Below are 14,644 nucleotides of genomic sequence, written 5' to 3' on the forward strand. Positions count from 1 at the left end.
TGAGCCACTGCGCCCGGTCCCCTGGCCTTCTTTTACCTGGTTTTATACATTGCCTTTAAATAAACTTTGAAGTAGACAAAAAATATTTACCTTTTAGGAGGAACACAGTTTCTTTTAGAAAGAATGTTTTTCTTGTATATATATAATATATAATATAAGTATATATTATATATAGTATATAAGTATTATATATATTTATATATTACATTATTGTATATTATATTATAATATATAATATATATTTATAAATATATAATATATAAATATTATTAATAAATATTTATAAATATATATTTATTAATTGGAACATAATTAATAAATATCTATTATTTGATATGACTTTAAATTCTGAATTATGACAGGTTTGTCTATAAGTATTTATTTTATTACATTTTCCTTGAAGGGCCTTGGAGAAAAAGGGAAGCCTAAGTAAGGTTTGATTAAGTCAAGTCAACAAGCATTGTTTTCATTGAGTGAGGATAAACAATTGAGTAAGCCTTGATGAGACAAACGGTGGGAAATTGGAGCTTTTTCCTATGTAAGCGAAGAGGCTATCCTTAGACTTGAAATACTCTGGGGAAAGTGTGATTATTTGAAGTAAGCTCTTGGGTTGGGCAGGGGAGTGGTTTCTGGTAGATTTTTTTGTTTTTCTTTCTTTCCCCAAGGCACAGTCTGAAGAGGTCTCGAGAACATGTGACGTTCTGGTGGGTCCTTCAACCTTTGCTATTTACTAGTTTTACAGTGCTGTGGTAAACCTTTTTTTTTTTGAGATGGAGTTTCACTCTTGTTGCCCAGGGTGGAGTGCAATGGCACGATCTCAGCTCACTGCAACTTCTGCCTCCTGGGTTCAAGCAATTCTCCTGCCTCAGCCTCCTAAGTAGCTGGGATTACAGGTGTGTGGCACCACACCCCACTAACTTTTTATTTTTAGTAGAGATGGGGTTACACCATGTTGGTCAGGCTGGTCTCGAACTCCTGACCTCAAGTGATCCACCCGCCTTGGCCTCCCAAAGTGCTGGGATTACAGGTGTGAGCCACTGCACCCAGCCTAGATATTATTTTAAAAGTCAATGTGTCCACAAACCAGCTGAAAATGCTGGAGTACACAGGTAGCCAGGCATGAGCAGGCAAGAGCGCCGCTGGGAAAGGAGTGTTTAGAAACACAGCCCACTGACAGTCTCCTTGAATATGCTGCCCACTGGCAGTAAGCAAAGAAAACAGCAGTGGACCATGTCCGTATCCCCTGCACCTGGCCTCGTGGCCCAGAAGCGGACTTATCAGGCCCTAGACAGATATAATGGAGGTATGGAATTTTCCCCAGTAATGTGCATGTGTACTCCTCTAATAATTTTCCCGAGAATATAGCCTTTGATGATTATAATACTAACAAATAGGCCAGGCGCGGTCGCTCCCATGCCTGTAATCCTAGCACTCACCTGAGGTCAGGAGTTTGAGACTAGCCTGGCCAACATGGTGAAACCTCATCGCTACTAAAAACATAAAAATTAAGCCGGGCATGGTGGTGGGCACCCATAATCCCAGCTACTCTGGAGGCTGAGGCAGGAGAATCACTTGAACTCAGGGGGTGGAGGTTGCAGTGAACAGAGATCATGCCACTTCACTCCAGCCTGGTAGAAACAGCAAAACTCTGTCTCAAAAAGTAATACATACACACATACATACATACATACATAAAAATAAGACTGGACATGGTGGCTCACGCCTGTAATCCCAGCACTTTGGGAGGCCAAGGCAGGTGAATCACCTGAAGTCAGGAGTTTGAGACTAGCCTGGCCAACATGATGAAACCACATCTCTACTAAAAATACAAAAATTAAGCCGGGCGTGGTGGCTTGCAGTCACCCATAATCTCAGCTACTCTGGAGGCTGAGGCAGGAGAATCACTTGAACCCAGGGGGCAGAGGTTGCAGTGAGCGGAGATCATGCCACTTCACTGCAGCCTGGTAGAAACAGCGAAACTGTCTCAAAAAATAAAAATACATACATACATACATACATACATACATACATACATACATACATACAAACAAACAAACAAGACTGGACGTGGTGGCTCATGCCTGTAATCCCAGCACTTTGGAAGTCTGAGGCGGGCGGGTCACTTGAGGTCTGGAGTTCCAGACCAGTCTAGCTAACAAAAATTAGCTGGGCGTGGTGGCAGGTGCCTGTAGTCCCAGCTGCTCTGGAGGCTGAGGCAGGAGAATCCTTTGAACCCAGGAGGCAGAGGTTGCAGTGAGCTGAGATCACGTCACTGCACCCTGGGTGACAAGAGTGAGACACAGTGTCAAAATAAATAAATAAATAAAAATTAAAAAACTTATCTCCTTTTCCTCCAATATTACCCTAGGAAACAAAAAACCACACATCCCTGAATGGAGACTTGGGGTGCTCATGAGACGTGTGACGTGTGTGCCAGCATGGAGAGTCACAGCACATTCCTGCCCGGAGGACTTCTGGGAACATGCTTATTAGAAATATCCCTGCACAGCCCCTTCATGAATAATCATGTCAGAGTCTCATAAAAGCGCTCTGCCCAGGATGAGCGGGGACAGACTTCTTTTCCGGAGCGCATCCTGTTTCTTCATTCAGGGCATCTCTTCTTTCTAAGCTCCTGTCTCTTTAAATAAAGGGCACTTACCTTTTAACGTTCTCTGTGTGTCTCTTCACTGAATCCAAGAAGACCGAGACCCAGAGGACTTCCACGCCCCTCCTGGTAACATCTGGTGTTTTCCACTGGTGACCTGTGAACTGTTCTTCTGGGTAAGTGCCCAAAAGCTGGTGCCAGATTCTCTGGTTGACGACCTCTGCTTCTTTCTGCACTGAAGAACCTCCTTCCCTAATGCAGTTCTTGCAGCTTTAAGGGGAGGGGTTTCTCCTCTCAGGCTCTGTCCACTAACAACTGCCCCGTACCATTTCCCTTCAGCCACTGTCACTCTGCTCCCTCTGGCTGATTTCTCAACTTACCCTGAGGGGTGACAAGCAGAGGAGGGAGGACTTTAAACTCCACACTGAGTAGCTCTGAGACACGGTGACCCTCCCTTCAGGAGGCTTGTGAAGGTGGCAGAAAATCCACTCTGGCTGTGCAGTGACTGGGGAGCTGCATATCTTTCAACTAAAACTACCAACCCATGTTGAGTCGGCTCTTCTACGTGCTGTTCATGGCACTCCATTCCCCTGGACACAATATGCCACCACTGGTGAATAATCCCCCAGGTCACTCTGCTTACTCTTTGCTGTCCCTGCCCTCGCCGACGGGCTTCCTTGAATTCCTCCTTCCTGTGCAAGCGCCTTGTGGGGCCTGCTTGTCCGGGACCTGCTGTGTTTGCTTCACTGCCAGGCGCCAGAGGCCTTTGCGCACCTGTGCTGAACTTTATACGTTTATTTTGAGATGGCGTTCCACTCTTGTCACTCAGCTGGAGTGTAATGGTGCAAACTTGGCTCACTGCAACCTCCGCCTCCTGGGTTCAAGCGATTCTCCTGCCTCAGCCTCCCCAGTAGCTGGGATTACAGGCATGCGCCCACACGCCTGGCTAATATTTGTTTGTATTTTCTTTTTCAGACAGAGTCTTGCTCTGTTGCCCAGGCTAGAGTGCAGTGATGTGATCTTGGCTCACTGCAACCTCTGCCTCTGAGCTCAAGTGATTCTTGTGCCCTAGCCTCACAAGTAGCTGGGATTATAGGTGCAGGTTACCACACCCAGCTAATTTTTGTATTTTTAGTAGCGATGGGGTTTCACCACGTTGGCCATGCTGGTCTCAAACTCCTGACCTCAGGTGATCCACCTACCCTGGCCTCCCAAAGTGCTGGGATTACAGGCATGAGCCACTGCACCCGGCTCTAATTTTTTTTTTTTTTTTTTTTGAGACGGAGTCTCACACTTTCACCTAGGCTGGAGTGCAGTGACGCAATCTTGGCTCACTGCAACCTCCGCCTCCCGGGTTCACGTCATTCTCCTGCCTCAGCCTCCCGAGTAGCTGGGACTACAGGCACCTGCCACCACACCCGGCTAATTTTTTGTATTTTCAGTAGAGATGGGGTTTCACCATTTCAGCCAGGATGATCTCAATCTCCTGACCTCATGATCTGCCTGCCTCAGCCTCCCAAAGTACTAGGATTACAGGCGTGAGCCACTGCGCCTGGCCTAATTTTTTTTGTTTGTTTTTTTTTTTTGAGACGGAGTCTCGCTCTGTCACCCAGGCTGGAGTGCAATGGCATGATCTCAGCTCACTGCAACCTCCACCTCCCGGGTTCAAGCAATTCTCCTGCCTCAGCCTCCCAAGTAGCTGGGATTACAGGCATGTGCCACCATCCCTGGCTAATTTTTGCATTTTTAGTAGAGATGGGGTTTCACCATGTTGGCCAGGCTGGCCTCAAAATCCTGACTTCAAGTGATCTGCCCACCTCAGCCTCCCAAAGTGCTGGGACTACAGGCACGAGCCACTGCTCCTGGACTCCATTATTTTTGCTGTATGATCTTCCAGGAATCTTTTAGGAGTGGAAGAAGACACCACATTTTCCTCCATTCCTCTACTCATTTGTATCTATTATCCCAATATTCTTATGCATTAAAGGGACCTTATTATGGAGTCCCTTCTCTGCAGACACCAGCAGGGACATGACTACTGAGCTTCTTGCAGAACCAAGGTCACTGGGAATAGGAGAGAAAAAGAGAACTACTCCCATGCCCAACATTCTTCCACCCTTCCTTGCCGAACACAGAGGTGAGGGTGTCATCCCTGCTAGGCATGAATCCTAGGAAATCTAAGACACTCTTCTGATCAAAAAGAAGCAGAGGGGCCAGGCGCAGTGGCTCACACCCATAATCCCAGCAGTTTGGGAGGCCAAGGTGGGTGGATCACCTGTGATCAGGAGTTCAAGACCAGCCTGGCTAAAATGGTGAAAACCTGCCTCTACTAAAAATAGGAAAGTTAGCCAGGCATGGTAGTGCACGCCTATAATCCCAGCTGTTTGGGAGACTGAGGCAGGAAAAAGGCTTGGACCTGGGAGGCAGAGGTTGCAGTGAGCTGACGTCGTGCCATTGCACTCCAGCCTGGGTGACAGAGCAAGACTCCATCTCAAAAAAAAAAAAAAAAAAAAGACGCAGGGACAGAAAGTGTAATACACATAAGTACTTGCAGATTCTGGAGCCCCAAGGGGAAGAAAGCTTCACCCTTATAGGCAGAGGCATGGAACACCTCACCTATGTCAATGTGTGAGACGCCGCATCTTTGTAAGGCACTGAATAGGTGGAGGGATGTCTCCTTTATCCTACATTCTCCTGTCTTCTCTTTCAGATGGGTAACAAGATTGCTGTACCCCAGAATTCCCCTCTCGGATGCATCCTTCAAAACTGGGATAAGTTTGATCTCCAGACTATAAAACAAAAAAGATTGGTTTTCCTTTGCAATACAGTTTGGCCAAAATATGACCTAGAAGGGCAGGAAGCCTGGCCAGTGGGGGGAAGCTTAAATGTTAACACCATACTCCAGCTTGACCTCTACTGCCGGCGTCACCGCAAATGGTCAGAGGTCCCCTATGTGAAAACCTTCATGATCTTGAGGGAAAACCCCAATTTTTGTAAAGGCCGTGAAACAAATCCCACCCTCTTACCTATCCTCAGTCGTCCACTCCAGAGCCCTCAACCAGGAGGCCTCAATGATTTCCTGGTCAACCCACCTCAACCTCCTCTTCCTGAGACCAAAGAGAAAGAACAGGCACCCCCAGTTCCTTCCTCCTTGTATCACACTCTTAGCCTTGATGGGTCAGCCTCAACCTACACTAGGCCCCCAGGTCCCCGCTCTGGAATCTGCCCGCTACCAGTGGTGAGCAGACTAACAGGACCAGTCCAAGTCCAGGTCCCCTTTTCCATGCACGACTTGTCCCAAGTTAAGGAAGACCTGGGAAAATTCTCAGAGAATCCGGGAAAATTCCTGGAGGGCTTCCGTAAATTAACCCTCACTTTTGAACTAACCTGGAAGGATGTCGCCATCCTCCTCGGACAAACCCTCTCTCTGGACGAAAGACAGACCATTTGGGAGGCAGCACGTCAATGCGGGGATGAGCTCCACTTGGCAGACGCCAACTACCCCGTGGGAGCTACAGCTGTCCCCCTGCAGGACCCCAACTGGGACTACGATACCCCGGCAGGAATCTGCGCCAGAAATCATATGCTCCTATGCCTGATAGAGGGAATGAAAAGGAGTCAAGTCAAGCCTGTCAATTATAATAAGTTAGCAACCATCGACCAAGGGCCACATGAGAATCCCATAGCCTTTCTCGAAAGGCTCCAGGAAACTCTTATCAAACATACCAACCTAGACCCGGGATCCCCAGAAGGACAACTGGTCCTAAAGGATCACTTCCTCACACAAGCTGCCCCAGACATTAGGAGAAAACTGCAGAGGCTGGCTTTGGGAACTAGTGCCCCCATGTCACAAATCCTCAAATTAGCTTCCTCAGTGTTTTATAACCGAGACCAGGAGGAGAGGGACAGGGCCGAGAAGAAGGAAAAACAGAAAGAAGAGAGGCAGGCTCAATTATTAGCTGCTTTGCAAGTCCACCAGCCCCCTCCAGGCTGCCCTAAGGATACGCTCCCAGGGAAGTGCTATCAGTGCGGGAAGCCAGGCCACTGGAAGGCAAACTGCCCCCATGGGCCAAAGGGGGAAAAGCCCTACACGGCCTGTCCCCTCTGCCGTAAGCTCAGCTACTGGAAAGGGAACTGTCCCGAGAGCCAAAAGGTCCCTGAGCCAGACCATAATTCAATATGGTTTGAGCTGGAAGGGCCCTCTGCTGTGGCCGGCTCCCTGGTCTGACATCATCATCAAAGGGATGGAGCCAAGGGCAACTCTGGACGTAGCAGGTAGGACAATACATTTTCTATTGGATTTGGGAGCAGCCTGCTTGGTGCTGACCCCCTTCTCTGGGCAACTTTCCTCTAAATCCTGTCAAGTAATTGGGGTGAATGGCATCCCTATCTCAGAAGATTTACACCTCCTTTAGGTCATCTGCTGGACTCATTACTCTTTTCCCATAAGTTCCTGGTAATGTCTGAATGTCCCACCTCCCTTTTTGGCGGGGATATACTCTCCAAACCAGGGATATATTTCACATTTACCTGAACTCTAGATATGTAGCTTCCCTTAAAGGTCCGTCTTTTCTGAAAGAATCGCCCATGATGTTGGTGAATAATCTTGATCTAAAATCACAAATAAATCTCAAGATGTGGGCCTCTGATATGCCAAGAAGGCCAACAACTGCAGTCCCTTCCACTTCCCTCATAAAATACAATACCCCCTAAGGCAAGAAGCTGAGGAAGTACTTCAGCCTACTACTAACTGATTCCTTAGGAGTGGCCTGGTAAAGGCCTGTAACTCACCTGTCACACACCCATCCTGGCTGTCCAAAAGGGCAATGAGGAGTACAGGCTTGTCTAAGACTTAAGAATCATAAACAAAGCTGTCATACCTATTCACTCAGTGATCCCAAACCTATAGATGATTCTGGGGGAAATGCCTACCAACGCAAAGGCATTCACAGAGTTCTAGATCTTTGAGTCCTAGATCTGAAATATTTTTTTTTCTGCGTACCTCTGGACCCCGAGTCTCCATTTTTATTTACTATCTTTGAATTAATAGGTGACAAAGGGTTAAATTGCCAACTGACTTGGATGGTCCTGCCTCTGGGTTTTACAGACACTCCACATTTATTTGAGCGAGCTCTAGCTAAGACTTAACTGAACTCTCTCTTGAGGGGGTCTCACATTTACAGTATATTGATGATCTACTCATCTGCTCCCCCTCAAAATAACTGGCACAATGACATGCAGTACAGACTTTCAACTTCTTTTGTATTTTTTTTTTTTTTTGAGATGAACTCTTGCTCTGTCATCCTGGAGTGCAGTGACGTGACCTTGGCTTACTTCAACCTCTGCCTCCTGGGTTCAAGCAATTCTCCTGCCTCAGCTTCCTGAGTAGCTTGGATTACAGACATGTGCCATAATGCTTGGCTAATTTTTGTATTTTTAGTAGAGATGGTGTTTCGCCATGTTTGCCAAGCTAGTATCAAACTTCTGACCTCAAGTGATCTGCCAGCCTCAGTCTCCCAAAGTGCTAGAATTACAGGTGTGAGCCACCATGCCCAGACTTTCAACTTCTTGGCTAAAAGAGGATACAGAGCTTCCAAACAGAAGGCCCAATTAATCCAACAACAATTAATCTTATTCTTACTCCAGGAAAAGTCAGGCTCTCACCTGAAAAAATACAAGTCATTCAACAAATACCTCACCCTAGCACTCAAATGCAACTTAGAACTTTCCTGGGGCTAACAGAAGATTGTAGACTTTGGGTTTTAGAATATGAAGAAATGGCTAAGCCCCTTTAAGAATCTCAAAAGGAGGGAATGATAAAGAACCCTTATCATGGGCACCCTCACAAGATCAGGCATTTATCCAACTTAAAATTAGTCTACTGCAAGTCCCAGCACTGGGGCTGCCCCAAGTAGACAGACCCTTCCAACCTGATACATTTATATGTACTTTCTTTTTTTTTTAAAGACAGACTCTCACTCTGTCGCCAGGCTGGAGTGCAGTGTTGTGATCTTGGCTCACTGCAACCTCTGACTCCCTGGTTCAAAAAATTCTCCTGCCACAGCCTCCTGAGTAGCTGGGATTACAGGGACCTGCCACCATCCCCAGCTAATGTCTTGAATTTTTAGTAGAGATAGGGTTTCACCATGCTGGCCAGGATGGTCTCTATCTTCTGACCTCATGGTCTGCTGGCCTCGGCCTCCCAAAGTGCTGGGATTACAGGCATGAGCCGGTGTACTCGGCGACCCTTCCAACTTTACAAAATGAAAATAGAAGGATAGCAATGGGAGTTTTAATACAGACTCTGGGTCCCACAAGGTGCCTGATGGGCTATGTCTCTCAAAGGCTTGATGGTGGCCCAAAGATGGCCTAGTGCCTTAAGGCAATAGCTACCACCACTCTCAGTAGAAGAGGCTTCCAAAATCACAATGGGCCAAATTATTGACATCTTTACCTCACATCAGATAGCCACTGTGCTGCAATGAAAAGGCTCACACTGGCTGATGGGCAGCCGACTTTTAAAATACCAAGATCTTCTGCTGGCAAATCCAAAATCACCATTCAGAGATGTCACGCTCTCAATCCTGCTATCATACTACCCCGTATCCCGAGGAAACGAAACCGCTTCACTCCTGTTATAAGGTAAAAATCCAGCTAGAGTCACAAGTCCTCATCAAAACTTGGAGAGATGGGTCACCTGGGTCTCAACTAACTCCCTATGGAAAGGCCCTTTTAATGTCTTACTTTCCAACCCAACAGCTACGAACATTTCTGGCATCTCCAGTTGGATACATCAGTCCCGAGTAAAACTGTGGGAAGGTCCTGAAGAACCAACAAGAGAATCAGCAGAATCAGCACCTGAGCATTCTTGTGAGCCACTGGAGAACTTAAAATTCCTCTTCAAGTGAAAAGATAAGTAAAGCCTTCTCTCCTGTCACCCAAAAGGAAGGTCATCTCAGTACTGGGAATCTTGGTTGTGGTGGCATTTTTTATTCTCCTTATTCTGGCCCTCACTTGCATGCCACCCAAAGTTCCAAAAACTGCCTGTTTTATCACTAAACACTCCATCATCTAACAATGTAATTATTTTACCTCCTATTTTCACCACTTTCATTCTGCTTTCAGAAAACTTAACAGAGAATTGGCTATAACAGGGAAATACCTTTTCCTTTATCTTTACTTCCTTTACATACCCCTACTCTCACAAGCACCATGGAGTAATACTTCCCTCATCATTTTTTCCAAAATAAATGCTTTGGGAAACCACCTAAGCAACTGTTGGATTTTTCATGGCTTCATGACCAGGTCTTCATCTTACCAATGTATTTTGTTGAGAAGTCTTGCTTTAAACCTAACCTTAGGTTCAGAAATTCCTGAAGACCAACATAAATCTGTTGTGCTCTTTCACTTGCTAACTTAGTGCACCAAGTCCCTTGTCTGGATCTCACTCCACCTTTGAATCAAAGCTATAAAACTTTTGTGTGTATGTTCATAAGCTCTTCTCTAAACCCACTTGTTGTCCACGCCCTCAAGGACACTGTGACTAGAACGCCATGTTTGAGGAGGGATTCCCCACTCCCACTATTCGTCCCATGAGGTTTTTCTCAACAGGTTGCCACCCTATCTTGACTTATTGGTGTCCAGCTGTCCATAAACAAATGAATGGTAATCAAGACAAGTCACCCCAAAATTGATGGACAGCTTGATGAAGAAAAGAGCTAATAACTTGGGTTCTATATTTGCCTCCCAAGGCACACAGGGCCCCCAGTTGGGCCAAGAAATCCTGTCATTGATAAAGGACCTCTATCCCCTATGCAATTCCAACTCAGTGGAAATTCCTCTTAAACAGGTGGTTCAACACTAGCATCCCCCAGTAGACCTGTACCCCTTTTGACTATGTATTTTTATGTAGGCCAATACAAAACAAACTGCACTTTGAGGGAAGTCCTAAGAGAACGTATTTAACCCCTCCTCTTGCAAGCCTTTTTACTTGCATCCAATATATGAAGGAATGTGCTGTGGGACTTTTGAAACCATGAGGAATAGGTGTAACCATTTATAACACCAACGAACCAAGACAGAAAGGAGCTCTGGGTCTAATATTGGCAGAGATAGGAGTGGCCACAGGACTTATTATTCCATGGGGAGGGTTCGCTGATCATGAAGTCACCCTTGGAAATCTCTCCACACAAATAGGAAACTTGGCTAAAGATATCGGAAATATCATCTCTAAACTCAAGGTCTCCCTACACACTCTAGCAAACATGGTCATGGACAACAGATTGGCCTTAGATTACCTTTTAGCAGAACAGGGTGGGTCTGTGTGGTGATCAATTAGTCTTGTTGCACTTATGTCAATTACAGCGGGCAAACGGAGGAGGGCATAAAAAAGATCTATGACCACGCTACATGGCTCCTTGACTTTAGAACAGGAGGTGTTTCAGCAGGGACCATTTGAAAGGCTGTGAAGTCTGCTCTTCCCTCTCTCAAATGGTTTGTTTCTTTACTCTGATGAGCTACATTTATACTCCTTCTCCTCTTTGGCCCTTGTCACTTTAATTTACTGATTAAATGTGTCTCTTCCAGGATACAGCAGTTTCACATACAGTTCGTAAAAATGGAAAAACATCAGCGAATCATCCCTGGACGCCCCAGCACCTACAAGTACATCTCTCCCTTGGACGTCAGCGGGCAATGATTCCAGGAAACTACAGAGGGGCTCCTTCCCTGACAGAGAGCAAGAGAGGGAGACCCTGATGATTTCTTCGTCCCATGTCAGCAGGAAGTAGTTACAGAAGACCCACAACGTCCTTACACCCAAAGCTTTTCAGGGTCTCCATCTCTTGAGGGGGGAAAATATTAGTGCAGGCAGGTAGCCAGACATGAGCAGGCAAGAGAGCCCTTGGGAAAGGAATCTTTAGAAATGCAGTGCCTGGCCGGGCGCGGTGGCTCAAGCCTGTAATCCCAGCACTTTGGGAGGCCGAGGCGGGTGGATCACGAGGTCAGGAGATCGAGACCATCCTGGCTAACATGGTGAAACCCCGTCTCTACTAAAAATACAAAAAAATAGCCGGGCGAGGTGGCGGGCGCCTGTAGTCCCAGCTACTCGGAGGCTGAGGCGGGAGAATGGTGTGAACCCAGGAGGCGGAGCTTGCAGTGAGCCGAGATCGCGCCACTGCACTCCAGCCTGGGCGACACAGCGAGACTCCGTCTCAAAAAAAAAAAAAAAGAAATGCAGTGCCTGACGGCCTCCTTGGAGATGCTGCACGCTGAGTCAGCAAAATGAGGACAGTGGCTACATTGGCTACATCTGGCCTTGGAGTTGGGATTGTTTGGTCCTGAAGGAAACTTATCAGCCCAGCCAGAGATTACCGAGGTAGGAGCTATTCCCCACTAAGGAGCGTGTATACTTCTCTAACAGTTCACCCTAATATACTCTTTTGCTCATTATAATACTAAAACACACCCCTGTATGTAGATTTCAGATGCTAATGAGTCAGGTCACATGTATACTAGCATGTACACTTACAGTGCCTATGTGCCCAGAGGGCTTTCCAAAACATGCTAATAACAGCCCTGCATAGTACTTTCATGAATAATTATGTAAGATTCTCATAAAAAGGGTCTGCCCAGTATTAGTAATGGCAGATTCATTCAGGGTGTACTGTTTGCATAGGTTAAAGCTCCCATAAAAACTCCTTCTAAGGCACTAGCGCTGGCTCACTCTCCCAAGCAGCCAGTTCTGTCTCTTCTTGATCTCCTGTCTCTTTAAATGAAGGTTACTTAGCCCTTTAACTCCATGTGTCTCCTGACTGAATCCTTTACGTCAGTAAGCCCAAGAACTGAAGAACTTTCACACCCCTCCCAGTAACAAAAGGTGTGTAAAGGACTTAGTGTATCAAAACTAGTAAATACAAACTGCACTCAATTATCCAAAAAAATCATACAAGAAATGCTCTTTACTTCATTTTTAAAATACTGGGAAAATATAATTAAAAGCAAAATAATTTTCTGTTGACCCAAAAATCCTCTCCCCACACACACACACGCGCGTGCACACACACACACGCGTGCACACACACACGCACGTGCACACACACACGCGCGCGTGCACACACACACCCACAAGAATCCCAGTTGTTGGGTAGTGAATGCCTCTACCTTAATCAATACCTGTTTTGAAGCTGTCAGTTTCTATTTTCTCATCAAAGATGACGCCACAGAATCTAGTCTTTACTTTGCCTGGTAGATGAGGAATACAGAACTCCTTAATCTTATCAGAAACATGTAAATTGACTGTTTTTGCATGATATTTACTAAATTTCTTTACTCATCTACTGTGGACACTTACCACATATGAAATAGAGACTGCTCTTGGGCCAGGCACAGTGGCTCACGCCTGTAATCCCAGCACTTTGGGAGACTGAGGTAGGTGGATAACGAGGTCAGGAGTTCAAGACCAGCCTGGCCAAGATGGTGAAACCCCGTTTCTACTAAAAATACAAAAATCAGCTGGGCATGGTGGTGGGCGACTGTAATCCCAGCTACTCAGGAGGCTGAGCAGGGAGTTGCTTAAACCCGGGAGGTGGAGGTTGCAGTGAGATCCAAGATTGCACCACTGCACTCCAGCCTGGGTGACAGGGCAAGACTCCATGTCAAAAAAAGAAAAAAAAGGAAAAGCCAGGCACGGTGGCTCATGCCTGTTATCCCAGCACTTTGGGAGGCCGAGGCAGGTGGATCACAAGGTCAGGAGATCGAGACCATCCTGGCCAACATGGTGAAATCCCATCTCTACTAAAAATACAAAAAAATTAGCCAGGTGTGGTGGCAGGCACCTGTAGTCCCAGCTACTTGGGAAGCTGAGGCAGAAGAATGGCATGAACCTGGGAGGTGGAGCTTGCAGTGAGTCGAGATTGCACCACTGCACTCCAGCCTGGGTGACAGAGCAAGACTGTGTCTCAAAAAAAAAAAAAAAGAAAAGGAAAAAAGAAATAGAGGAGACCACTCTCTTGTATTATAACTTACACAGACTGAGCTGCTTCTCCAGAACCATAAATATCAATAGCAATACTAATTAAAATATTAAGTAATTTTATGTAAGTAGGTGTAGAATAATTCATTATTATTTTCAGCTTTGAAATAGGTAGAAATTACATAGAATGAATTTTTCATTCATTTACTTTAATCATCATGGATTAGAGATGTAGCTATTAAAAGTGCAATTGAGCAGCATTATTCACAATAGCAAAGATATGGAATCAACCCAAATGCCCATCAATAATAGATAAGATAAAGAAAATGTAGTACATATACACCATGGAATACTATGCAGCCATAAAAAGGAATGAGATCATGTCCTTTTCAGGGATATGGATGAAGCTGGAAGCCATTACATTCAGCAAACTAACACAGGAACAGAAAACAAAACATTGCATGTTCTCACTTATAAGTGGGAGCTAAACAATGAGAACACATAGGCACAGAGACAGAAACAACACACACTAGGGCACACTGGAGGGGTGGAAAGAGGGAGAGCACCAGGATAAATAGCTAATGCATGTGGGGCTTAATACCCAGAGGATGGGTTGATAGGTGCAGCAAACCACCATGGCACACGTTTACATATGTGATGAATTGCATGTCCCGCAGATGTATCCTGGAACTTAAATTAAATTACAATAAATAAATACTTTATTGCTTAAAAAAATAAAAGTCCAGGCCGGGCGCAGTGGCTCACGCCTGTAATCTCAGCACTTTGGAAGGCTGAGGAGGGCGGATCATAAGGTCAGGAGTTCGAGACCAGCCTGGCCAATATGATGAAACCCTGTCTCTACTAACAAATACAAAAATTAGCCAGGTGTGGTGGTGTGCACCTGTAATCTCAGCTACTCAGGAGGCTGAGGCAGGAGAACCACTTGAACCCAGGAGGCAGAGGTTGCAGTGAGCAGAGATTGCCCCACTGCACCCCAGCCTGGGTGACAGAGCGAGACTCTGTCTCAAAATAATAATAATAATAAATAATAAAAATAAAAGTCCATT

The 14,644-nt window shown here is 45.8% G+C and overlaps 1 pseudogene; it reads left to right on the top strand.

Moving 5' to 3' along the window:
• The first annotated feature begins 1,230 nt into the window (after nucleotides 1–1,230).
• LOC110741862 lies at nucleotides 1,231–11,580 on the top strand (annotated as a pseudogene).
• Nucleotides 11,581–14,644: the final 3,064 nt, after the last annotated feature.

The sequence above is a fragment of the Papio anubis genome, chromosome 20 (assembly GCF_008728515.1).
Source record: "Papio anubis isolate 15944 chromosome 20, Panubis1.0, whole genome shotgun sequence".
NCBI classification, from domain to species: Eukaryota; Metazoa; Chordata; class Mammalia; order Primates; family Cercopithecidae; genus Papio; species Papio anubis.